Here is an 18,401-nt window from a genome sequence, read left to right as displayed (position 1 = left end):
ATCCCTTGATCCCAAGACAAGTGCTCTACCTCCTGAGCTACTGCCGCCCCGACAAGCAGGAGAAACGTTCCCAAAAGTGAGTGGCAGTATAAAATTTTTTAAATATATACGTATTGAAGAAGTTGCCAAAAAATAGTTTTGGGTTAAAAGTATTCCCACAGATTTACTGGCTCGGTGTTCGGTTGATGCAGGAACACACAGACTCCATGGCGCAAGGAAACTCAGAGATCTACCGCATAGCCGTAAGGTCCAAACACCGGATGGAGCGCGCCTTGTACGGGTTGCGAAGTACGGAACACGCCGTTGACGTTTCGCTCCGGTTCGCAGCTCCTCCCTTCTCCTTGCGTTCTTCCAATGACTAAGCATTGTGTCAGGGCCTCCCCCTCCCCTTCACAATAAGAGTGTCCACACCGTGTCCTCAGTTGACACAAGCTCGCGCTCAACGGCGTCAAGTCAATAAATTCCTTTATTGAGAAGGTAAGGTATATTTTTTAGACCCGCGAAGCTCTGAACCCGCAAAAGTGGAATTGCGAACTAGCGAGGTTCCACTGTATATAGAAAAAAATAGGCTCTCTAAACCCTGTGAAAGGTTTATCTCTAGCTTTGGGAGATTGTGGAGTATTATGTCCATCTATCAATATTATTTCGAGTAGACAAAAGCAACCATTTAATCATGGTTCGTGCGGCTGCTTAAAATCCTGTAAAAGGCTTGAATATATGATGTTGTGTTCGAAAGGTTTTAAAATTGCTTGAATTAGATCAAGTGCTTGTAAATGCTTGAAATTGCTGCCATAAAGCTTCTTAACTTCTATTTTGCAAACAGAATATGGATCAAACTGTAATATAGGTATAGAACAGTAGCGGCCCATTTATCCTTGTAGTGGAATCCTTTCAGCTGTCATGCTTTTTAAACAAATTTCTGTTGCTGTTAAAAATGGTTTCAGCTGTTTGACCTCAATAGCTCCGTTACGTCATGCATAGAAATTCTCTCTATTTAAGACAGGGGTGTCAAACTCATTTTAACTCGATAGAACAAACATTCTGTCGGGGGCCGGACTAGTAGATTAAAGAGAAAGAAAAAGAGATATAAAGAAATTAGAGAAAGAGGGAGTGAAAAGGAGAGAGGGCGGGACAAAGAAAGAAAAAGAGATAGAGGGAGAGAGCATGAGAAACAAAAGATAAAAAGTCGTCACAGAGGGGGAAAAGAAAGGGAGAGGAAAAAAGAAATCCAAAGAGAAATAGAAAGACAGAAGGAGAGAAAAGAGAAAAGAAAGCGCGAAGGGTATGAAGAGAGAAAGAGAAAAGAGAGGAAAGGAAAAAAGGAAGTTGGAGCAAAAGAGGTTAAAAGACACAGAGAGAGAAAGAGACAAAGAGCAACAAAGGAAGAGAAAAAGAGAGACACAGAGAGTAAGAGATAGAAACAGAGTGGGAGAAAAGGGGTGGAAAGGAGGAGGGAGAGAGAGAGAGAGAGAGAGAGAGAGAGGTACAAGTACAGCATATTTGTGAAAGGCCCACGGCTTTTGGCAACATCAAGTTGACATATTTAAACCTGCAGCTCGTTTTGCTCTTGCGCTTCTCTGAGTGTGGTCTCGCGAGCCGGATTCAATCCATTAGCGGGCCTGATCTGGCCCGCGGGCCACCTGTTTGACACCTCTGATTTAAGAAGTGAATGGATTTTGCAATAGTCTGTGGTCTGTGCAGCCTTTGGAGACAGTCCCTTCTCAAGGTTTCTTCATTTTCCTCATGTTGAGGTTTTTGAGTTTTTCTTTGCCCTCGTGTTGGTTCCAGATCAGGGGATGGTGTAATAATAGTCTGTAGATTGCAATAGTCTGTGGTCTGTGCAGCCTTTGGAGACTATCCCTTCTCAAGGTTTCTTCATTTTCCTCCTCTGTTGAGGTTTTTGAGTTTTTCCTTGCTCTCGTGTTGGTTCCAGATCAGTGGATGGTGTAATAATAGTCTGTAGATTGCAATAGTCTGTGGTCTGTGCAGCCCTTGGAGACTGTCCCTTCTCAAGGTTTCTTTAATTTCCTCATGTTGAGGTTATTGAGTTTTTCCTTGCCCTCATGTTGGTTCCAGATCAGGGTGTAATAATAGTCTGAAAAATAGTCTGTGTAATAACCTGTGCAGCCCTTTGAGACTCTTTGTGATTAAGGGCTATACAAATAAAAATGACATGACTTGACTTAAAAAATAATCAGGAAAATATGTGTCACAAAAGTGCTGAGGGATTTATTTGAATCCATGATTTATAGCTCTAGTTTTATACCTTTTATTCGTCACAGAGCAGGACTTGGCTCATGCAGATTTACGAAGAATGGTTAAGAGACTTGGAAGTTATTATGCGATTACCAGCTTCAGCCTTCACTTGATGTCACTTCTTCACATCCATGATAAGGTTAATTCCAAGATTGTCACCCACAGAATTAAGGAGGACACGTCTAACCAGATTTTCTTTAGCTTTGACTCAAACCCTTGCGGCCCAAAATCAGTTAATTGAATCAAGTCTCAAGCTGAGTGCCGCACATGTTATGTATTTTAAACGGTGATAAATACCGACGGAACATCCATTTAAATAATAAATGGAATAAAAAGGACGCAACTTTTGATATACAGTATTTTCCGCACTATAAGGCGCACCTAAAAGCCTTTATTTTTTTCAAAAGCTGACCATGCGCCTTATCATACAGTGCGCCTTATATATGGATCAAAATTAAGTCGCAAAGTCTTGCAACTAAGGCAAGCAGCCGCCGACTCGATTTTCCCCCGAAGGCGAAGTAGTCCGCGGTGTATGCTGGGATTTGTATACCGGCGTTTCATTTCCTAACCAATATGTCAATCATCATTTGAATCGGTCACTATTGGCTAAAGATATTCGGAGGTAAAGGGGGCGGATCCTTTTGATCATTTACAGGCTCGCATAGGCTAAAGGGGCGAAACAAAGCCTGCAATTGGCCGAAAAAGATGAATGGGAATCACGCGTTGGGTTGCACTACGGCATGGAGAAAACATTTTTTACTATTCTGTATTTGTAAATATTTTATTCTCCTGGATTGACTATACTCACGGTTGTAAGAAGACCATGGTTACGTATCATTATTGAACGTGATGGCTGCAAGAGAACTTAGGTGAGCTATGCGGCTTTATATTTTCCCGGTATTTTGTTTTAGAACGATCTTGATGTGTCTGTGATGCGTCTATTTTTAAACTCAATTCAATTCAAAGTGTTTATTGTCATATGCACAGTAAAGAACCCCGTTTCCCTGCACAATAAAATTCTGACTTTGCTGTCCACACAGTTGCCAGCGAAATCTTGAATCCCAAGACTTTAACCTTCCGAATGATATGTGGAACGATGCATTTGAGTGATCGGTGACATGGTACAGACACCGTTTCCGTACATGTCTGAGACACGTATTTGCTTCTTTGCAAGCTTTCAGAATGCTAAGGGGGTAATAAGTTGGACTGAACTATCTGACTGTTTTAGCGACGTTCCCATTGTAGCGCCTTATAATCCGGTGCGCCTCATGTATGGAAAATATAGGACCAAAAACTATTTTTGGGGGGTGCGCCCTATAACCCGGTGCGCCTTATAGTGCGTAAAATACGGTAATGCTACACAGCAGTGCAACATAAATAATATTCCAAGTAATTACTTCAGGGACACTTTCTGAGTTTTTTTAATTACAGCCCCTCTGTAAGGTATTGCTTGTCTGTTACTCTCGTCAGACTTATTAATAGCACTACAGCTCTTTGCTTTGCGTTCTTATTGATGGAAATTTAACGGGGAGCAGAACATGGAGAGCTACCTCCCTCTTAGGAATTTATTGTTGCTTGTCAAGTTTATTGGTTAAGCTTCTGTAACTTATCATCGTTGCTCAATGGATGTCTGTAGTGATGAATACAATTTTAACAGGACTGGAACAAATTGGAGGAGTGGGCGCATCCAAATATTGATGACTTGGATCGGTTCGATACTATTTTCCTGGGATCAATACCATTTATTTTTCTCATTTTTCCTCAAAGCGCCGCTTCTCTTTGTAGAGTCCTTCTCTCTAATCCACCACGCTCACTTATAAGTTTATGTCTGAATGTGTAACTGACGGGTACACTTTTAGCACCTCTCCCTACCTGGCCTGTTACTGTATTCTGCCTGCCAGGCAGAGGACAGGACCACATCTATGTGATCATTCCTACCAGAAGCTAAAAATCACAGGCAAATAGGAAGGCAAATACAGAAAGGAAAGTGTGACGTGTAATTTGTGTTGTAAAGTGGTCTGGCACCGTGGCAACACCACATATTTACATTAAGTCCAGTGTTCATTTTACCTGTTATAAGTGATGGGTCCCGGGGACTCGCATACTCAAAAATCTATGGGTCCCAACAGAGATCTATGGGTCCCCAAAATTTAGTGTTATCGCGGTTGAAATCGTAAATTGGCGACAAATATATAATATAACTCTATATATTCATTCAGTTTTAGTCATCAAATTATTAATTCATTTTCTGCATCAAATTATTGTTGGTAATATACCGATTTTCTCCTTTTATACTTCCTTTTTTTCTTAACTTCTTTGTACAACATAATTTGTAATATCAATCATCAAAGCAAGTGAGCCGTTTGAGAGCCGGCTCTTTTTAATGAGTTGAGACAAAAAAGCCGGTTCTCTAAAAAAGACGGACTTCGTTTCACTCCACAACGAGATCTAAATAATTTTGCATTGCCGGAAACTCGGCAAAATGTAACTTGATGTCAAGTTTTGGAAATGTTTGATAATAAATTATCTTGCCTCACTTGGGATTATGGTTGCTCACTGTTGTTTCAAGCGCTGCTCACCGACTTTGTGTGAACGCTCAGACCCGTGGAAAATTAGAGGGAACATTGGCCCTGATGCCATCTTTTTTTTTCAATAGCGTACAAAAAGGATGTTTTGATCGATCGTACTCATTAGCTTCGTTACTCACACAAACACCATGCTAATGTGTGTCTGTTATTTCCTGGTTTGTTCCAGTTTACATAAATCTCCTTTTTTTCTTATAAACTTTACCATTATCCTTTCTGTATCTTATTGCTTAAGTCACAAAAAGGACATGCTGTATGATAAAAACGGATATTCTGAGTGATATAAACAAGTGTGCGTCTGATAGGACTGGGAATGCTTGTTACTTGGATTTTCTCTCGTAAATCAAAATTCTTGAGGTATGACCAATGTTCCCTGTCATTTTCCAGGGGTCTGAGCGTTCACACAAAGTCGGTGAGCAACGCTTGAAACAACAGTGAGCAACAGCAATCCCAAGTGTGGCAACTAAGTCATTAGCAAACATGTCCAAAAGATGACATCAAGTTACATTTTGATGAGTTTCCGGCAATAAATGAATCGACTAATGTATTATTGCAAAGGTTGTACGGCCTACAAACGTCATTTATTTTTACAACAATTCTTTCACTAGATTTCCATTTCTTTTTTTTCCTGGTATCTTTTGTCGCATAATACTAACATTTTTGGGGGCTTATTGAGTCGGTTGCACGATACACAACTGTATTTAATCACATTTTTTAGTGAAAGTACAATGTTGGCAACAAGATTGACTTGGTATAATTGGAAAATATTTGAATGCAACACAAACTTTTTTCCCTGTTTTTTTAATTCCTTTAAAAAAAATCTCATTGTGTTTATTTTTTTCCTAGCTGTTACATTTTTCTTTATGTTCTCTACTCACTTTTTTTCCTTTGTTTCTTTCTTGCCTTTTTTTCTGCCTTTTTTTAGAATTTTCCTTCTTTTTTCTCTTCCTTTTCTTTCTTTTTTTCTCAGCTTTTCACTACTTTTTCATTTTGGTATTTTTTTCTTTTTTGTTTTATTCCCCCCTTCCTTTAAGTCATGTTGTGCATAATTTCACTTAATATTTGGTCATGTTGGGATTAAAGAAGCAAAAACAACCTGAAGAGCCGTTTAGGACCCGATAGAGCCGGTTTCCTTCAGTGAGCCGAGCCGAAGAAGCCGGTTCTCGAAAAATTCTACTGACTTTACTCAACTTCATTTTACTTCGACCTTGACTTCCAAATACCGCATTTAGAACACAACGTCAGGGGAACCCTTGTATTTTTACCTTCATGCATCGTAACTTTGACTTAATTCGCTTCTTAATTGGCAATTTCAAGCCCTAATTTTTGTTAGCTGGCTAGATTTTCTTGTGCACTGAGAATGTGCAGTCAGTGCGCGATAGGGAACATTGGGTATGACTGTATTCTTGTTGGCAAAGTTTTGGGGTTGACTTCCACTTGAACGCAAACTATTCCTGACAAGAGGGCTCGGGTTCAAATAAAGGAAAACAACTTTGTAAAATACAGTATGTAATTACCATCTTGGGACATATTTTGCAAGTCAAACTTGACTGTCCTCTCTGCACCATGCCAATGCGAGCGTCAAGGACAGGTACGATGACTGCAGTCTCAAGTCGCCATCCATCATAGAGAGCATCCATATTCCTGCTCTATCGGCTACCCATGTGGCTCCACATTAACCGGGTCTGGACCCGGTGGGGAAAACGAGAACTCCGTAGCATTGTTAAGCGCCTGCAGAGATTTGACCTAAGTGCAGTAGCATATTGCGGAAGGTTAATTTGAGTAACCGGCAGCTGGCACCATAGCCAAATTTGCGTCATATTATCATAGTGAAATATGCTTGCCGCCCCAAGGACTGCCTTAACATTAATCAGTCATCTGCTATTCCAATATGGAGGTGCACAGGACTGGCTTGAAGCCCTCTTTCCCATCCTCTCACAGGGCATCGGTAGAGATATAATGTGAATTTGTCAGCGTGTCCTCTCCGCACCCCCAAATGTCAACGCTCGCATTATTATGCATGTCAGGCGAGCATCAGACTGACGGCTTCTGGTAAGGAAAGGTCCCTTTGTGAGAGTTGGTAAACGAGCAAAACCTAACCTTGAGTTAAAGTTGTAAAGTATTAAAGTCTTTTGTGGAAGAAAATGATGATTCGTTTAAAATTAAACCACGACTTGGCTTTAAAACGTAACACTCTTCAAAAATCATTAATTTCACTTCTTAAAATGCCGTTAGACACATTAGAGCAGGGGTGTCAAACTCATTTGAACTCGGGGGCCACACGCTAGAACAAACATTCTGTCGGGGGCCGGACTAGTAGATTAAAGAGAAAGAAAAAGAGAGATAAAGAAATAAGAGAAAGAGGGGGGGAGGAGAGAAGGCAGGACAAAGAAAGAAAAGAGAGAGGGAGAGAGCGTGAGAAACAAAAGATAAAAAGTCGTGAGAGAGGGGGAAAAGAAAGGTAGAGGAAGAAAGATATCCAGAGAGAAATAGAAAGACAGAAGGAGAGAAAAGAGAAAAGAAAAGCGCGAAGGGTAGGAAGAGAGAAAGAGAAAAGGAATAAAGGAAGTTAGAGCAAATGAAGTTAAAAAGACACAGAGAGAAAGAGACAAAGAGCAACAACGAAAGAGAAAAAGAGAGAGAGACACAGGGAGTGAAAGAGACGGAGAAAAGGGGTGTGAGAGAGAGAGAGAGAGAGAGAGAGAGAGAGAGAGAAATACAAGTTCAGTGTCTTTGTGAGAGGAACCTGGCTTTGGCAACATCAAGTGGACATATTTCAACCTGCAGCTTGTTTTTCTCTTGCGCTTCTCTGAGCGTTGTCTCGCGGGCCAGATTTCTTCCTCTTAGCGGGCCTGATCCTGCCCGCGGGCCGCCTGTTTGACACCCCCGGTCTAAGGAAAAGCTGACGGAACACTCCTGGAAAAAAATGTCCGTCTCTTTAAACATGACTTGATAATAGTTATCCCCTTCCTCTACTTTGCCTTATGCGCACTCCTCCCACTTTCCCTCTCTAGCCGATTCAGCCATCGCGTCGTAATTCTGTAGCTGTGCCTCTGCTCGCAGAATTTTAATCGAATGACCCAGTATCATTCCCAAAGAAAAGTGGCTTAACTTGCCACTTGGGCTCCTCTCAAAACAAGTTGAAAGGGGGAAGGGAAAAAAAATGGGCTTAACATTTGTATCTCTTGTTTTTAGTTCAAATTAAAGTGGAGCCTAGTTCATGTGGCCCAACAATGAAGTATCCTTTTTTTCATACATCGTTTTTTTTCAATACTCATTAATATACCCGGTGCTCTCGTTTGCCCGCGTCCCTGCGTCCTAAACGCATCATTTTTGCTGGGGACGCATTGGGTCCGATCAACGTGCGTCCCCGGGACGCAACGTTTTTGACACCAAATTGTCATTATTACCCGATTACCGTATTTTCCGCACTATAAGGCGCACCTAAAAGCCTTTATTTTTTTCAAAAGCTGACCATGCGCCTGATAATACAGTGCGCCTTATATAGGGATCAATATTAAGTCGCAAAGTCTTGCAACTAATGAAAGCAGCCGCCGACTCGATTTTCCCCCGAAGGCGAAGTCGTCCGCGGTGTATGCTGGGATTTATATACCGGCGTTTCATTTCCTAACCAATGTGTCAATCATCATTTGAATCGGTCACTATTGGCTAAAGTTATTCAGAGGTAAAGGGGGCGGATCCTTTTTATCATTTACAGGCTCGCATAGGCTGAAGGGGCGAAACAGGCCTGTAATTGGCCGAAAAAGATGAATGTGAATCACACATTGGGTTGCACTACGGCATAGAGAAAACATGTTTTACTATTCTGTATTTGTAAATATTTGACTTTCCTGGATTTACTACACTCACGGTTGTAAGAAGACCATGGTTACGTATCAGTAATGAACGTGAAGGCTGCAAGAGAACTTAGGTGAGCTATGCGGCTTTATATTTTCCCGGTATTTTGTTTTAGAACGATCTTGATGTGTCTGTGATGAGTCTATTTTTAAACTCAATTCAATTCAAAGTGTTTATTGTTATATGCACAGTAAAGAACCCCATTTACCTGCACAATCAAATTCTTACTTTGCTGTCCACACAGTTGCCAGCAAAAAATAAAATGGAAACTAAGAAATGTTTGGCATTTCTTGAATCCCAAGACTTTAACCTTCCGAATGATATTTGGAACGATGCATTTGAGTGATTGGTGACATCGTACAGACACTGTTTCCGTACATGTCTGAGACACGTATTTGCTTCTTTGCAAGCTTTGGGAATGTTAAGGGGGTAATCAGTTGGACTGAACTATCTGACTGTTGTCGACATTCCCATTGTAGCGCCTTATAATCCGGTGCGCCTTATGTATGGAAAATATAGGACCAAGAACTATTTTTTGGGGTGCGCCCTATTACCCGGTGCGCCTTATAGTGCGGAAAATACGGTACTTTTTCCTTTTTAACAAAGATTTACCACACTCCAAACTTTTCGTCAGGCAGATCCACCATTGTTGTTTTGGTCTCGCGCCGATCTCGGCAAACGAGATCTCGTTGCTTCGGGATGACGTCGTTGAAAGAGAAGTATGCCTCCGAAAAAACAGTTGGTATTAGGTGCAAATCAACAAAAAATTGGTAATTTTTTCAGTGTTGGTAACAAGTCGAAACAACACAGAAAGTGGTAACAACGGCAATAATTCCGGGACGAAAAAACGGAGGAGAAATTCTTCAAAAGACCGCGAAGGCAAGGAAAACACGTGTTTTGAAGCGAACGATTCGACGAAAGAAAATACACAAAAGAATACTAGCAAGAAAATGACTTTTCTGCCAAAATGGACTGAATTATATTCCTGGTGACGCTATGAGGAGGATGATAATGGATTGGACCTTGAGAAGGCATTACAACTGTGGCGGGACAGCAAACCACAAAGAATATATGAACTGAAAAATTTGAAGTGATAACTGCTTTGTATTACCAATTAACTGTGATGATTAAAACGGCATGAATATATAAATATTTCAGCAATATTATTTTGTATAGTGTACAATATTGTGAACTGAAAAATCTGAAGTGAAGAAGTAGGATCCAAGAGCAGTAATGGGAAGAAAGAAAGAGTCGCGATGAATACTGATTGGACCCGTTTAAAAATGAGCAAGTTGATTCGACTCTGGAGAGGGTTTTGCAACAAAGTGGGAAGGTGAACAGCTGAGAATGTTAGAATAGAATAGAATATACCTTTATTGTCATTGTTACAAAATGGGTTAACATATTGTGACAATGAAATTGGGCATGGCACTCCAGTTTCACATATTCACAGTGAGGATAAAAAGAAACCAAGAAGATAAAGGAACAGAGAAGATAAGGTTATAAAACAAGGAGGATAAGGTTATAGTTATAATTTACACAATATTTACACAAAGAAAAACTATCTCTGTGTCTGTTTTTGTTTTGTGTGACCTGTAGCGCTTGCGGGAAGGCAGCAGGTCAAAGAGGTAGTGGCCGGGGTGAGAAAAGTCCTTGATGATGTTTTCTGCTTTGCTGAGGTAGAGAGGGCAGGCAATGTCCTCCAGACTGGGCAGAGAGCAACCGACGATTTTCTGGGCTGTTTTGATGACCCTCTGGAGCGTTTTCCTGTCTGCTGCTGTGCACCCAGCATACCACACCGTAATGCAGTATGTTAGAATGCTCTCCACTGTGGCTTGGTAAAAGGACACCTGCAGCTGCTGTTTCAGATGATTTTTCCTGAGCACTCTCAGGAAATGGAGTCGCTGCTGAGCCTTCTCTACCACTGTTTTGGTGTTTGCAGACCAGGAGAGGTCTAACTGGAATAACTGTGGGAAATGAAAAAGAGAACTTACATTCAAAGCATAATATGAGCTAGGTTTGAGTGACTCACAGAGAGAAAATGGTGAGGCTCAAATCAATGTTCAAATTGTTATTTACCATAATGCTGTTCCTTTCAAAAGGTTGTTTTGAATAATCCAACCAGCCACATGAGACCTAATGGAAATGGCAACTCATTAAGGATAACCTGTGTAAAGGTCAAAAAAACATTAAGCAATCCTTCCTGTAAAGGTCAGAGCATATCAACGTTCCTGCTGTTGCTAACAAAATGCTTCCTTGAAAAGTAACGCCTATTATTACCGTAAAATTCGTACTCTGGAACGCATCTAAATATAAGCCCCGCCCGGTACATTTTGAAACATGAGATATTTACATAGAAAGACTTTTCTCTACACACTCTGCAGGGTCTTTGAGGGTGCATGGGAGTTTGCCTGTCCGGTCTACAAGTGTTTTGTAGACTTGGAGAAAGCATTCGACCCTGTTCCTCGGGGGTCCCTGTGGGGGGTGCTTCAGGAGTATGGGGTACCGCACAGTCTTATCCGGGCTGTGCGGTCTCTGTATGCCCGGTGCCAGAGTCTGGTCCGCATTGCCGGCAGTTAGTCGGATTCGTTCCCGGTGAGGGTTGGACTCCACCAGGGCTGTTTGTCACAGATTCTGTTCATAACGCCCTTCCCTCACCCCCCGCACTACTGCTATTCTCGTCCACAGTCTTGTCACATCCCGCCTTGACTACTGCAATGCTCTCCTCTTCGGACTTCCTCAAAAGTCCCTCCATAAAATTCAGCTGGTTCAAAACGCCTCTGCTCGCATCATCACAAAAACATCTTCCCAGCAGCACATCACCCCCGTTCTCCAACAGCTACACTGGCTTCCTGTTCAGCATCGCATCAGCTACAAACTCATCTTATATACATATATGGCCATTCACAACCTGGCTCCTCCCTACCTGTCCGACCTTCTCCAGGTGCACGTCCCCACTCGCTCCCTCAGATCCTCGTCCTCCCTCCGACTGTCAGTGCCCCCTGCCCATCTGAGCACCATGGGAGCCAGAGCCTTCAGTCGCGCTGCTCCCAAGCTTTGGAACAATCTACCTCTGGACCTCCAAAACTGCACACCTCTCTCCACTTTTAAGTCCCGTCTAAAAACACACCTGTTCAGGACTGCCTACAACACATAGCTTCTCCATTTCTTATGTTTTTATGATTTTATGTCTTGTTTTTATTTATTATTTCGTTTACAACTTTTTAAATTGTATTTTTTCTTTTCATTGTTTGTACAGTGTCCTTGGGTGGCCTGAAAGGCGCTTTTTTAAAAAATAAATGCAAAAAATGCATAACTTTTATGGACAGAATTTCTAGGCGCAGCCTTGGTGGGGATGGAGTCCGGTTTGGGGGCCTCAGCATTGCGTCACTGGTTTTTGCAGATGACGTGGTGCTGTTGGCTTCCTCAGACCGTGATCTTCAGCTGTCGCTGGAGCGATTCGCAGCCGAGTGTGAACCGGCCGGGATGAGGATTAGCACCTCCAAGTCCGAGACCATGGTACTTAGTCGGAAAAGGGTGGCATGCTCCCTGTGGGTTGGGGATGAGATCTTGCCCCAAGTGGAGGAGTTCAAGTACCCTGGGGTCTTGTTCACGAGTGAGGGTAGGATGGAACAGGAGATCGACAGACGGGTCGGTGCAGCGTCTGCCGTCATTTGGACCCTGTATCGGTCCGTCGTGGTGAAGAGGGAGCTGACCCGAAAGGCAAAGCTCTCGATCTACCGGTTAATCGACGTTCCTACCCTCACCTATGGTCATGAACTTTGGGTCATGACCGAAAGAACACGATCCCGGATACAAGCGGCCGAAATGAGTTTCCTCCGTAGGGTGTTTGGGTTTTCCCTTTGAGATAAGGTGAGAAGCTCAGTCATCCGGTAGGGACTCTGTGTAGAGCCACTGCTCCTCTGCATTGAGAGGAGCCAGTTGAGGTGGCTCGGGCATCTGATAAGGATGCCTCCTGGACGCTTCCCTCGGGAGGTGTTCCGGGCATGTCCCACCGGCAGGAGGCCCCGGGGGCGACCCAAGACTCGCTGGAGAGACTATGTTTCTCGGCTGGATGAGCTGGAGGAGGTGGCTGGGGATAGGGACGTCTGGGCTCCCCTTTTAAGGCTCTTACCCCCGCGACCCGACCCCGGATAAGCGGGAGATAATGAATGGATGGATGGATGGACTTCTAATAATATGCGGTACCTTAACCGCTTAACATTTTGATGGCCTGCCGAACTCTTGATAAACAAATACGTGTCTGTACGATGTCACCAGTCAGTGAAGTACGCCATGCCAGATATCATTGGAAATCTTAAACTCTTGGGATTCAAGATATGCTGACCATTTTAAAATATACCCATCAGCGAAACATCACAATCAGTCTGAAACAGGATACCCAGAAACTATAAAGCTAACTTAACTCAACATTACGTCCCCTGTCCATCTTTAACTTCTCTGAATGTCTGCAAAAATGGCTTCGTTACCTCAAGGAGAATCCATAGAATCCAACCGTGTAAAATAATTTTCCATATCACACGATGATGCCGTCGGATAAATAGAAATCCACCTTAAACGTACTTTCTTTTAATCTGTTCATTTCGCCACATTGTTTCTGTTCACAAATAAACATCCATCCATCCATTATCTGCACAGCTTATCCTCAATAGGGTCGCGGGGGTGCTGTAACCCATCCCAGCTATCTTCGGGCAGTTTGCAGGGGACACCCTGAACTGGTTGCCAGCCAGTCGCAGGGCACACGGAGACAGAAAACTCACTCGCTCATTCGCACCCAAGGACAATTTGGACCGATTAACCTGACATGCATGTTTTTGGAATGTGAGAGGAAACTGAGTGCCTGGAGAAAACCCACGCAAGCACGGGGAGAACATGCAAACTCCACACAGGAGGTTCGATCTCATGACCTCAGAACTGCACAGCACAATACAAAGATAACAAAATACAACAATGACAAAGTACGACAACAAAATACCGAAATAATAACGAAATGCATAAGTATATGAATAAATTGCATCAATGTTACATATTTAGGTATTCTCATCTCATCTCATCTCATCAGCTGCACCGCTTATCCTCAGTAGGGTCGCGGGGATGCTGGAGCCCATCCCAGCAATCATCGGGCAGTGGGCAGGGGACACCCTGAACTGGTTGCCAGCCAATCGCAGGGCACACGGGGACAGACAACTCATTCGCTCAGTCACACCTAGGGACAATTTGGACCGGCCTGTTTTTGGAATGTGGGAGGAAACCCACGCAAGCAAGGGGAGAACATACAAACTCCGCACAGTAAGGCCGGTAGCTGGATTTGAACCCACGCACGTATCTATCTATCTATCTATCTATCTGTGCCGCACACGCGCTAACCGCTGCGCCACCGTGCTGCCCTGATTCATAGATGCTTTATAAAATTTTAAAAAGTGACATTGGATAATTTCTCACGGCACACCTGACAATCACACTAGTGTGCCGTGGCACAGTGGTTGAAAATCACCGAGTTATCCGATCAATATCTACTCGTAGTTATTTTTAGACCCTCCGTTTAGCCATCGATTCATTATCCGCTCCGCTTATCCTCAGTCGCGGGGTCCCTCCGTTTAATATATATCAATTTGAAATATAACACAACTTTTCACTGGATTTTCGAAAAGCTCCACTATTCCAGTAATACTTTCGTTGATGTTTTTTCAAAAATATATACCGTAAAATCCGGACTATAGAGCGCACCTGATTGTAAGCTGCACCCATCACATTTTAAGAGGAAAACCGATTTTGTACTTACACAAGCCGCACCTGTATATAAGCCACATGCGCCCACATAACACTAACACAAAATTAACCCAGACCCGACTTTAAGTCTCGCGATAGTGACTGAATATACTTCATTGAAATTCACAGTCCATAAATCACAGCCGGCAAAATGAACGGAAAATGATACCGGTACTTAAGGTTTGATGCAGACCGGCAGAGTCCGGGTCCCGTTGAAAGTAATCCAAAGAAAAAGTGTATATTTCCGAAGGTAAGGGTGGGAAAAATATAGATCCACTATTGTCCGCCGCGTCCACAAACACAATTACCGGTCTCCACTTCCCGCGTTTGTTACGCCCCTTCTTTTTAATTCGCCGGTCCAAAACATATCAGAATAAGTGTCCATAATAGATACAAATAAATTCATTACAAAAATATACAGTTGCAAATACATATTATACATGGTTACACATATTTACAAAGAAAGACGATACACCGAGAGAGTTTTCAAAGCTTTAATAATAATAATATATCTTTCATCCGGGCAGTTAATGGTAGCAACACCCGCTCGCAACACAGTAAACGGGTCTGTTAAAAAAACATACCGTACTTGTAAAAATCACGGTAAACCGTCCTCATCTTCCTCCTTAGAACTGAAGCCATCAAAGTCGTCTTCCACAGTGTCGGAAAGAAACAGTGTCTCACTCACAGCAGACCAGCTTTTCGGAACCCGTTGGTGATGGTGGATTTTTTGATGCTGTCAGGATCCACTGGCAGACTTGCGAAAAAGTTGCCTTTCGCATGCGGCCGGTTTTAGTGAAAGATTACTCGCCGCTAGTCAAGCCAAGAGGTTGCAGTCTTCCTCGGCGCATATATTCCACCGGTCTAAATCTTACCTTTTGTAATGGCCGCATCACTGAATAATGAAATGAAATGAAATGATCTGCATTTATATAGCGCTTTTCAAGTCAATGACTTCCCAAAGCGCTTTACAATGTGCTCCACATTTCCCAATAGCGGCCTTGCAGCCATGTAAGGCGCTAACCTGCTTATTGGGGGTATTAGGGGTTCAGTGTCTTACCCAAGGACACTTCGACATGTAACACGGACGAGGCGGGATTCGAACTGGGATCCCTTGATCCCAAGACGAGCGCTCTACCTCCTGAGCCACTGCCGCCCCGAATAAGCCGCAGGGTTGAAAGTTTGGGGGAAAAGTAGCGGCTTATAGTCTGTAATTTACGGTATATTTTTGGGGGGCGATAAAGACATTTTGTACCATGTGAATTTCTCTCCTCATTGCTTTCTCTTATGAATTTCCTACAAATAGCCAGACTCTCCTGAGGCCTCATTTTGAGACTTTGCCTTTACCGAAATGCTAATTATGTTAAGCAAGCGTGGATGCATTTGCCCTGCAAACTTGGAACATTCTCCTGGAAACGCTTTGCTTGTGTTTAAAAAAAAAAGTAACGGCACACAGTGTCTCCCACAAACAACAAAGGGTTGGCTTCTAGGCCCCATCTGCCGTTGAGGCCACAAAGGAGCCGAGAGGGCAGAGAGATCGATGGGTATTAAGGAGGTCCTGGAGATTGGTTGTGGTCGTGAAAGAATGTCTCAGATCACGACAGATAATAAAGGGTGATCACATTTATATTTTAAATCCTGGTGTGGCTTGGACAAAGGATTGTTCAGTGGATTTATGTTCACGGCTTTCTACTTATGTTCATTGAAAGTTCAAAAAGGACAGGCAAAGTGGTCGTAAAGGCTAACTTTCGAGACTGCTTTTGAAAAAGTCATTCCAATTTTAGACTTAGACTATAAAAAAAGTGATACACATGATCAAGGTTCCCTCTATGCTGCGTGTGTGCACAATTGCCCACTACCCAGAGCTTTTCCACGTACAAGAAAATCTAGCCAGCTCACAAAAATCAGGGCTCGAAATTGCTAATTAAGAGGCGAATTAAATCAAAGTTACGGTGCATGAAGGTAAAAATACACGGGTTTCCCTGACGCTGTGTTCTAGATGCGGTATTTTGAAGTCAAGGTCGAAGTAGAACAAAGTCGAGTAAAGTCAGTAGAGTTTTTCGAGAACCGGCTTCTTCGGCTCGGCTCACTAAAAGGAACCGGCTCTTTCGGGTCCTCAACGGCTTTTCAGGTTGTTTTTGCTTCTTTCATCCCTATATGACCAAATATTATGTAAAATTATGCACAAAATGACTTAAAAGAAGGGGGAATAGAACAAAAAAGAAAAAAAAATACCAAAATGAAAAAGTAGTAAAAAGCTGAGGAAAAAAGAAACAAAAGGAAACGAAAAAAGAAGGAAAAATTCAGAAAAAAAAGAACACTGCAAAAGCCGTCAATTTAATGAACATGGATAAGAACGTAGACACCATTTAACAGAAATTAAAATAAAATAACATTCTTATTTAGTTTAAAATGTCAAATGCAAAGTTTTACATTTGGTTAATCTTCTTTTAATAGCACTTTTTTTAATCTCAACTGTATTTTAGTTTAATGACCGGTCATGTACTTTAATTTTGATCGATACACATATTAGTTGCAAATTGGAATTTTATGTGCAAATCTATTGTGGGGGGGTCATTGTTCATTAAAATATATATATTTTTTTGATAATTTAGTTGTAAGATCACATATTTACGACAATGTTTTTCCTATATTTTGTTTCAGTTTAAAATGATTATCCTTTATGTATTTGCAACTTACTTTTTAACGGGGGCTACATACAGTATAGACCACATGTGTCAAACTCCCGGCCCGCGGGCCACGTCCGGCCCATACGTGTAATCATATCCGGCCCGCAAGACCATTTTACATTAATTGTTATTAATGGCCCGTCAATATGAACAATGCTGTCTCATCCCTGGACATCATATTCTGACGTTTTAGTCACTGTACCTATTCCTTCATATATGATGTATACTATACTATATACCAGGGGTTGGGAACCTATGGCTCGCGAGCCAGATATGGCTCTTTCTATGAGTACCTATGGCTCAGAGACAAATTTAATTGCATGCAATTTTCTCCATCTTGTTCAAAACTTGAAACTAACTCAGCTACACGCAAAGCCAATCCAAAGCTGAAACGATAGGCAGTACTTTTCAGAATATACTACTATTTACAGTCAAGGTATCAAACAAAAAAAAACTTGTTTTGACTGTACAACGCTACTGTGTTCAGATACTTTTTGATGAATCCACAGAACAAATTGTAAATACGCCAAAACACCGGAAGAGAATGTTATTTGATTGGGTGAGTGGGAGGGATGGGTGGAGCTATGCAAAAAGTGCAAGCACTCCCTCCCATCTCTCGCCCTACTCCGTCTGCGCCAAAGGTAAGCACATCAGGCTCCCTGTTCTCAGAATGTTGTGACGTTTTTACAAAATAATTTGTATAGCATTTTCATATTTCTACTTTTGACAGGAGATATATTTAGAAGAGCAAAATCTTTTGGGATATTTAAGTTTTTTTTAATATATCCATTGACATAGGAGCAAAGGAATTTGAATGTTATTTTAATGTTAAGTTCTAAGTTGTATAATTTAACAAGATATTTTTATTTTCAGCAAAATAATAAATACTGTATAAATGATTTACGGTTTAAAATTAATATTCTTGTATGTTTTTATTCATATTTATGTTCCAAAAACATTCAGTTTAAGTGTATTTAATACATGTTTATCCTGGTTGGCCCGTGACCTGAAGTGTGTTTTTAATTTTGGCCCCTTGTGCAATTGAGTTTGACATCCCTGGTATAGACTCAAGATTATTTTTTTGACATCAAAAGTTCACATTCTACATTAGTAAGACTGCTCTGTAGAAATCAAAGACAAAGCAGACTGACAGTAAAATAATAAGAAAGGAGTAGAAAGACTACACTTGCACCAGCTGTAATATAATCCTGCATTTAGGTGT

The 18,401-nt window shown here is 41.9% G+C and overlaps 1 protein-coding gene across 2 annotated transcripts in view; it reads left to right on the top strand.

Annotated features, from left to right (window-relative positions):
* Positions 1-18,401, top strand: part of trim44 (TRIM family member 44) — a 99,948-nt gene that overhangs the window by 10,747 nt on the left and 70,800 nt on the right. The gene's annotated exons all lie outside the window — the stretch shown is intronic.

Source organism: Urocampus carinirostris, chromosome 7 (assembly GCF_059441175.1).
Source record: "Urocampus carinirostris isolate Australia breed hairy pipefish chromosome 7, RoL_Ucar_1.0, whole genome shotgun sequence".
Lineage (NCBI taxonomy): Eukaryota > Metazoa > Chordata > Actinopteri > Syngnathiformes > Syngnathidae > Urocampus > Urocampus carinirostris.
The sequence above is the reverse complement of the archived record's forward strand: the minus strand, read 5'-3'. Positions and strand labels throughout refer to the sequence as shown.